The sequence below is a fragment of the Pristiophorus japonicus genome, chromosome 4, assembly GCF_044704955.1.
Source record: "Pristiophorus japonicus isolate sPriJap1 chromosome 4, sPriJap1.hap1, whole genome shotgun sequence".
Taxonomy (NCBI): Eukaryota; Metazoa; Chordata; class Chondrichthyes; family Pristiophoridae; genus Pristiophorus; species Pristiophorus japonicus.
In genome coordinates this window covers 283,602,055-283,611,354 of record NC_091980.1, presented here as the reverse complement: position 1 = coordinate 283,611,354, position 9,300 = coordinate 283,602,055, and positions in this window count along the sequence as shown.

The following is a 9,300-nucleotide window of genomic DNA, read 5'->3' as shown; positions in this document are numbered from 1 at the left end:
GTAATGGCAGAAGTTAGGAAAAGATGAGGCTAGATAGGGTGTGAATGGCAGAATAATTACCAGCTGCCATGGGAAACAGAGAGAGAAAAAATACATAAGATCAGGGGGGCGGGTTAAAAAAAAACAGGAAAGCAAATATGGGCTGAGGTTATGGTCCGAAATTGTTGAACTCGATATTGAGTCCAGAAGGCTGTAAAGTGCCTAAACGAAAGATGAGGGGCTAGAATCTCCACTTTTGTTGCATGCTTAACGCCACTTAACGCCCATTTTACTGCTGAAATGACGTATAACGCCCAGATATCACCCATTTTGGTACAAAATGGAAACTGACGGGCATGTTTAGAAAAGTTATCACCGAGCGTAACTTTCTCCATGTGGTTAACGGCGGGAAAAAATATTAATGCCCGCCCACTTTTTCTTTTCGTAAAAAGCACATTTGGCGAAACTAACCCCCAGGAGATCGGCCACCATCACTTTCCTCACCTTGCACATATATCGCCCACAATATCGCTCACCCAAAAAACTTCCCACAAAAAGTGGAACTGTTCTGAACGAATGCCAGCGGTGTGGCTGGCATTTGTTAAATCCCACTCTTACGTGAGGAGCTGAAATCTGAAAGATTTGCCTGAAAGAGCGTTGATGTGAGTGACAATGCTGATACACTGCTGTGTGTGTGCAGCTCAGACGTCAATGGTGCCCATCACCTTGGTGCCAGTTAAAGTTTACGTTGATTGATGTTAAGTTGTATTTAACTCTTTCATGTTAAGGAATCAACAGTGTGTAATAGTGCAGCGATCTGAGACAATGTGCAACAAGGTTATGTTCAATAACAACATTTTTATACCAACATTGGTCTGAAATCATAAGTATCACAGGCAATAACACCCAACCCCTGCCCACACCCCACTTTTTCCACCATTGACATCAATCACATGTTCAACATGTCCAGCAACACAGAATACAAAGGCAAAGCAGGAGCGTGGTCCTCAGCCCCCATACATTGCAACAAATTGCATACAGCCAGATGGAGATATAACACAGCCATCACCTACGGACATGCACCTCACTTTCCTTCCCCCCACTCCTTCTTCTCCCCACCTCTACCCCTTCCCCTCTTCGCTCCACGGTGCCGGCCAAGGAACTCCAGAGGCGGTGCCTCATTGGGGGGGATGAAGGCAGATAGAAACATAGAAACATAGAAACATAGTTGCAGGTGTAGGCCATTCGGTCCTTCGAGCCTGCACAACCATTTAATAAGATCATGACTTATCATTTCCTCAGTACCCCTTTCCCCCTTTCTCTCCATACCCCTTGATCTCTTTAGCCATAACTAACTCCCTCTTGAATATATCCAATGAACTGGCATCAACAACTCTCTGTGGCAGGGAATTCTACAGGTTAACAACTCTCTGAGTGAAGAAGTTTCTCCTCATCTCAGCCCTAAAAGGCCTACCCCTTATCCTAAGACAATCTCCCCTGGTTCTGGAATTCCCCAACATCGGGAACATTCTTCCCACATCTAACCTGTCCAGTCCCGTCAGAATCTTATACGTTTCTATGAGATCCCCTCTCATCCTTCTAAACTCCAGTGAATAAAGGCCAAATTGATCCAGTCTCTCCTCATATGTCAGTCCAGCCATTCCTGGAATTCGTCTGGTGAGCCTTCGCTGCACTCCCTCAATAGCAAGAACGTCCTTGCTCAGGTTAGGAGACCAAAACTGAACACAATATTCCAGGTGAGGCCTCACCAAGGCCCTATACAACTGCAGTAAGACTGCCCTGCTTCTATACTTAAATCCCCTAGCTATGAAGGCCAACATACCATTTGCCTTCTTCACTGCCTGCTGTACCTGCATGCCAACTTTCAATGACTGATGTACCATGACACCCAGGTCTCGTTGCACCTCCCCTTTTCCTAATCTGCCGCCATTCAGATAATATTCTGCCTTCGTATTTTTGACCCCAAAATGGATAACCTCATATTTATTCACATTATACTGCATCTGCCATGCATTTGCCCACTCACCTAACCTGTCCAAGTCACCCTGCAGCCGCTTAACCTCCTCCTCACAGCTCACATCGCCAGCCAGTTTAGTGTCATCTGCAAACTTGGAGATATTACACTTAATTGTTTCATCTAAATCGTTAATGTATATTGTAAAGAGCTGGGGTCCCAGCACTGAGCCCTGCGGCACTCCACTAGTCACTGCTTGCCATTCTGAAAAGGATCCATTTATCCCGACTCTCTGCTTCCTGTCTGCCAACCAGTTATCTATCCACATCAGTACAATACCCCGCAATAACATGTGCTTTGATTTTGCACACCAATCTCTTGTGCGGGACCTTATCAAAAGACTTTTGAAAGTCCAAATATACCACATCCACTGGTTCTCCCTTACCTAATCTACTAGTTACATCGTCAAAAAATTCTATAAGATTTGTCAAGCATGATTTCCCTTTCATAAATCCATGCTGACTTGGATCGATCCTGTCACTGCTTTCCAAATGCGCTGCTATTTCATCCTTAATGATTGATTCCAACATTTTTCCCACTACTGATGTCAGGCTAACCGGTCTATAATTACCCGATTTCTCTCTCCCTCCTTTTGTAAAAAGTGGTGTTACATTAGCTACCCTGCAGTCCCTAGGAGGGATAGACTGTTGGAAAATGATCACCAATGCATCCACTGTTTCTAGGGCCATTTCTTGAAGTACTCTGGGATGCAGACTATCAAGCCCCGGGGATTGATCAGCCTTCAATCCCATCAATTTCCCTAACACAATTTCCTGCTTTATACGGATATCCTTCAGTTCCTCCTTCTCACTAGACCCACTGTCCACTCGTACATTCGCAAGGTTTTTTGTGTCTTCCCTTGTGAAGACAGAACTAAAGTATTTGTTCAATTGGTCTGCCATTTCTTTGTTCCCCATTATAAATTTACCTGAATCCGACTGTAAGGGACCTACATTTGTCTTCACTAATCTTTTTCTCTTCACATATTTATAGAAGCTTTTGCAGTCAGTTTTTATTTTCCCTGCAAGCTTCCTCTTGTACTCTATTTTCCCCCTCTTAATTAAACCCTTAGTCCTCCTGTGTTGAATTCTGAATTTCTCCCAGTCCTCAGGTTTGTTGCTTTTTCTAGCCAATTTATATGCCTCTTCCTTGGTTTTCACACTATCCTTAATTTCCCTTGTTAGCCACAGTTTTATTTTTACTCCAGACAGGGATGTACAATTGCTGAAGTTCATCCATGTGATCTTTAAATGTTTGCCATTGCTTATCCACTGTCAACCCTTTAAGTATCCTTTGCCAGTCTATTCCAGCCAATTCACGCCTCATACCATCGAAGTTACCTTTCCTTAAGTTCAGGACCCGAGTTTCCAAATTAACTGTGTCACTCTCCATCTTAATAAAGAATTCTACCATATTATGGTCACTATTCCCCAAGGGCCCTCGCACAACAAGATTTCTAATTCATCCCTTCTTATTACACATCAACCAGTCTAGGATGGCCAGCTCTCTAGTTGGTTCCTCGACATATTGGTCGAGAAAACCATCCCTAATACACTCCAGGAAATCCTCCTCCCATTGCTACCAGTTTGGTTAGCCCAATCAATATGTAGATTAAAGCCGCCTATGATAACTGTTGTACCTTTATTGCACACTTCCCTTATTTCTTGTTTGATGCTGTCCTCAACCTCACTACTACTGTTTGGTGGTCTGTACACAACTCCCACTAGCGTTTTTTGCCCTTTGGTATTCCACAGCTCCACCCATACCGATTCCACATCATCCGGTCTTGCGGTCGGTGCACGGGTACGGGAGTGGGAGATGCCGAGGGGGCAACATTCTCTGATGCAGAAGCTGGATCTTGGTCCTTGCTCTGATCTGTTGTTCGCAGTGGTGGTGCCCTGTGGCGAGATGCTTGGGGCTGGTACCTCCAGAGTGAAGGCGGGAATGACCGGAGGACCACTAGATAGCCTTGGGGTGGAATGGCTTCTGGAGCATGGCAATGCAGGTTCCTCAAAAGCTGTGCTCTCAACCTTGGAGAACTGACCCAGCGGATTGATGGGCGAAAATCAGAGCTCCTCAGCACCAGATGTAGGATCGTCCATCGAATCCTGCCCCGCGCCCCCACCTTCTGGCCTCTGTGGTCTTGCCTTGGGACGCACTGCTGAAAACACAAATGAGGTTATTAGAGGAGAATGGGATGCTTGGGTCAGAAGGTGAGTCCAGTGCTACACACAGCATATGCACGACAAAAGCACCACCACTATCAAAATCATCGCGGACATCACATTTCATGACCATCAACACATTTGCATTCCAATGATTTTCATTAGGCCTTCATTATTTCTATGACAATTTTAGAAATCATCTATCAAATATGATTGTTCGGAGATGAGTGGGTGTGGCATCTATTGACTTTACGTTACACAATGGTGTAAGCTTTACTCATGTGGCATCACTTCAGGGTCTGCAGATGCATCCGTGGCTGTCCGGGGGTGCTTCCCCACGAGTGCGAGCACACGCTCCTCCATGTCAGTGATGTCACTGGAGACTGGTGGTTCCCCCACCTGTTCGCCGCTGCACGGACCTCATCGTCGATAGCTTCTTCTGTAAAAGGGTACAGGACGACATGGCATGCGATCATTGCGTGATATCATTGCTAGGCACTGTCACAGAGACTGATACAACACATAACCGACAGATGTAATCATAATTATTATGATAATTATCATTCTTTACCTAAAGATGTACACCGTGACCGCAGGCTTTGAGTAAAACATTCCCGGTAAAAGTGAAAGACCTCACATCTGATGATAGTTACTCATGACTTTTATCAATCAAATTATATAAATACGTAAGTACATGTAAATCAATGTAATATTTACTCTTGCGGATCCCACAAGGTTGTTCCATTGTTTGTGGCATTGGTTGCCCTCACGCACCTCATTGGTCACCAACGAGACCACCTCTGCTATCTCGGTCCATATCTTCCGGTATGCATTTGGAGTGGGCTTCCCACGCCCTCCCTGTGTCAAATCACCCGAGTGTAACTCGACCTCCTGCAGGAGGGAGGCATTTTCCTTGTCCGAGAACCTCCTGGCTCTTTTGCGCCCTCCAATGTGCTCCTCTCCCACATTACTGCTCTCTCCAGCATCAGTCTCCACAACGTGCTGTGATGCCTCCTCCTCGCTCTCCATTATAGGCCAAATTCGGGCAAATATGTGGCTGGTAACAGCTACTTTTTGGTTACCTACTTGCTGTGAAACTCTAAAGTCTATCTTCTTCCTCCCAAAGCCTCCACACCACACCCAACCACGCCTTCAATCCCTCTGAGCTCTCTCTCTCTCTGTCTTCTCTTCTGCGCATGTCATGATGACCCTTGACCTCCAGGATCGCGGGAATCAAGCGTTGCCATGCCATTTCTAAAGACGGTCACACTTTACAGCAGAAGGTCAAAAAAATGTAACGCTACCGGCCATTTTATATCGCGCGCGGTAAAGTCCATTTTCAAAAGTGGAGACTAGGCGGTTTGATAATGGGAGAGAAGCTGGTGATCTAACAACCCTCTTTTAACGCCCATGCCGAAAATATCGCCCCACAAAAGTAGAGGTTCTAGCCCCATGGGCGGTAAGAAAGAGTTTTCAGATCGTCGGCTTCTCGCCCATTCTCAAAACACCTAGTTTACATTTCTGAAAATGGGCATTACCGCGAGCGATATCAAATGGGCGGTAGTGTTAAAAAATGTTTTACCTTCTGCCGTAAAGTGTGGCCGTCCTTAGCAATGGCATGGCAACGCTCAATTCCCGCAATTCAGGAGGTCAAGGGTCATCATGACATGCGCAGAAGAGGAGACAGAGAGACAGGGAGCTCAGAGGCACTGAAAGCGTGTGCGGCTGTGGTGTGTGCTTGTTTGGCTGTTGTGGGAGACACGACGGAGATTCACCAGCAGCAAAAAGCCTACTCAGCACCAAAAACATAGTTGGCACCGAGTTTTTGTCCAACAAATAAGATATAACATGGAAGGGATGGAGGAGGCTCTGGTGCCGGTAGCCAGGAACACTGGTGGCAGAGGGCTCCCAGATGTCCCATAGCGCAGCACTGTACCCCAAGGTGCCGCACCCCTATTGCCAAACACACAAGAGCCAGCAGCAACATCTTGCTTCTGGCTCAGAGCATGTTCCCATCTCGGAACCATCCTCTCTTGTATCTGTCCACACAGCGCTTTGGCCATCACCTCCACCACGTCCCCCCCCACAATGAAGCATCGCCTGAGGACCTCCGCAGCCAGGCGGCTTGGTCAGGAGTGGAAGGGGAAGGGGTAGAGGTGGGTTAGGAGAAGCGAGGGGTGGTGGGGGAGAGGTAAAAGAATTGGTTTGTAGAGAAATACTGATGTTTTCAGACTAATGTTCAGTTTAAATGTTTTTTATTTAACAAAAACTTGTAGCACATTGGCTCAGATAGCTGCACCATTACATGCTGGTGATTCCTTTACATAAAAGGGTATAATCACAGTTAACTTCATCAACTTAAACTTTAACTGTCACCAAGGTGTTGCCCATCATTGATGTATGACCTGCACACCCAGCAGTGTGTCAGCCTTGTAAATAACACCCACGTTCTTCCAGGAAAAGCGATCATTAATGAGCTCCTGAAATAATACTCTTGCAGCAATCATGCCACCATGGGCCCTTTCATGTGGTCTACAAGGGGGTCGGGGGTATGGCTTCAGCGTCAGCCTGATTGTCTGGGCCGATGTCAGCGTCCACCTCATCATCCTCTTTCTCTCTCTGGTGAGGTGGACTGTCAGATTCATCAGGCAATTCTTGTCCCTTCCTGTTAGCCAAGTTGTGCAGCATGGAGCACACCACCACGAATTGAGCTACCTGCTCAGGGTGGTTTTGGAGCTCGCCTCCTGAGTGGTCGAGGCATCTAAAACGCTGCTTTAACACTCCAGTGGTTTTCTCCACCATAGTGCGAGTTGCTCTGTGACTCTCGTTGTATCGCCTCTCGGCCTCGGTGTGGGTGTCGTGCAGGGGAATCATTAGCCAGCTGGCGAGGCCATATCCTTTGTCACTAAGCATTCAGCATTGGCCTTGTGGCTGATTGTTAAACAGGTCAGATACAGTGCTCTCATGCAAGATGTGGGCATCATGGATGCTGCCCGGCAATTGAGCGTTCACTGCCAGTATAATTTGCTGGTGGTCGACAACCAATTCGACATTCAGGGAGTGGAATCTCTTGCAGTTCCTGAAAACCTCTGCACCCTGAAAAGGTGCCCACATCGCGATATGTGTACAGTCTATTACTCCCTGCACCTTGGGGAAGTTTGCAATTCTGGAGAATCCTAGAGCCCTCTCACTCTGTGCTTCCTTGGTCGTAGGGAAGCTGATCAAATTCCTCCTGCGGCGTATAGGGCTTCAGTGATCTGTCTAATGCAGCGAGGTGTGGCATGCTGAGAAAGTCCGCAAATGTCGACAGCTGTGGCCTGAAAAGAACCCGATGAGTAGAACGACAGTGCCGCGGTGACTTTGACCTTGACGGACAGTGCAGTACTGATGGTGCTGGCAGGCTGCAGATCTGCCCTTATCAACTGGCATGCCTCAGTAATAACCTCTTTGTGGAAGGTAGTCTCTGAAGGCAGGTGGTGTCGGGCAAGTCGAGGTAAGAATGCTTCTCCTTGTACTTGCCGGGGGTGTAACATCTGGTCCTCCTCATCTGTCCGTCACTTCTTACATTGGGCACATAATGCAGTGGAGCGTTCCTTCGGCGATGTCGAGTCACCAAGAGAGGGTGAGAAAAGACAGGCCCCATTGCAGTGGCTCTCTGTTTTCCACCAATTGGTCACCAACAAGGAATATTCACATCAACTCCAACAACCTGCAGAGTACATCTGAACTCCGCCGAAGTTGAAGCACAGCAGCCTTTTAAAGGATGCGACATGTGATATAGAACATGACGTCCATAACGCTGTGATTAGTTCCGGTTAGTTGCACTTTTTGTGGCCATTTTTTTGGGCGAGCGATATTGTGGGCGATATGTGTGCGATGTGATGAAATTGATGACGGGCGATCTCATGGTCGCTAGTTTCGCTAAATATGTTCTTTATGACAAAAAAAAGTGGGCCGGCGTTAATATTGAATCTCAGTGTTAAATCCGTGAGAAAAGTAACGCTGGCCGATATTATGACTGTTGAATTCACCCATTCTTCTGATTCCGCCCCAAAAGTGGGCGGGCGGTGATATTTTTTCTCGGCATTAAGCACATGGGGAAAGTAAAGCTCGGCGATAATTTTCTGAAAAATGCCCGCCAGTTTCCATTTTGTGCCAAAATGGGCGATACATGGGTGTTATATGTCATTTCAGTGGTAAAATGGGCATTAAGTGGGCGTTAAGCATGCAAAAAAAGTGGAGGTTCTAGCCCGAGGTGTTGTTCCTCGAGCGTGCATTCAGCTTCATTGGAACCGTGCAGGAGGCCGAGGATGGAGAGGTCAGAGTCGGAGAGGAGCGGGGAATTAAGATGACAGTTGACCAGCAGCTTGGGTTCACGATTACAGACTGAACGGAGGTGTTCAGCAAAATGTTCACCCAATCTCAATTTGATCTCCCCAATGTAGAGGAGACCACATAATGTAAAACACTAGTTAGGCTACAGCTAGAGTACTGCGCACAGTTCAGGTCACCACATTACAGGAAAGAAGTGATTGTACTAGAGAGTACAGAATAGATTTATGAGGATGTTGCCTGGACTGGAGAATTTTAGCTATGAGGAAAGATTGGATAGGCTGGGTTTGTTTTCTTTGGAACAGAGGAGACTGAGGGGAGACCTTATTGAGGCGTATAAAATTATGAGGGGCCTAAATAGAGTGGATAGGTAGGACCTAATTCCCTTAGCAGAGGGGTCAACAGCCCGAGGGCATAGATTTAAAGTAATTGGTCGGAGGTTTAGAGGGGATTTGAGAGGAAATTTCTTCACCCAAAATGGTGGTGGGGGTTTGAACTCACTGCCTGAAAGGGTGGTAGTGGCAGAAACCCTCACCACATTTAAAGGGTGCTTGGATGTGCACTTGAAGTGCAATAACCTACAGGACTGCAGACCAAGAGCTGGAAAGTGAGCTTACGCTGGATAGCTCTTTGTTGGCCGGCGTGGACACGATGGGCCGAAATGGCTTCCTTCGGTGCTGTAAATTTCTATGATTCTATGAATCAAGTTTTACTTACTCTTGGTGGCAAGTTAATTCATTCAGTCATCAGCGACCTGAAATAATGGCAGGTAAGGACCTAATCAAGTTT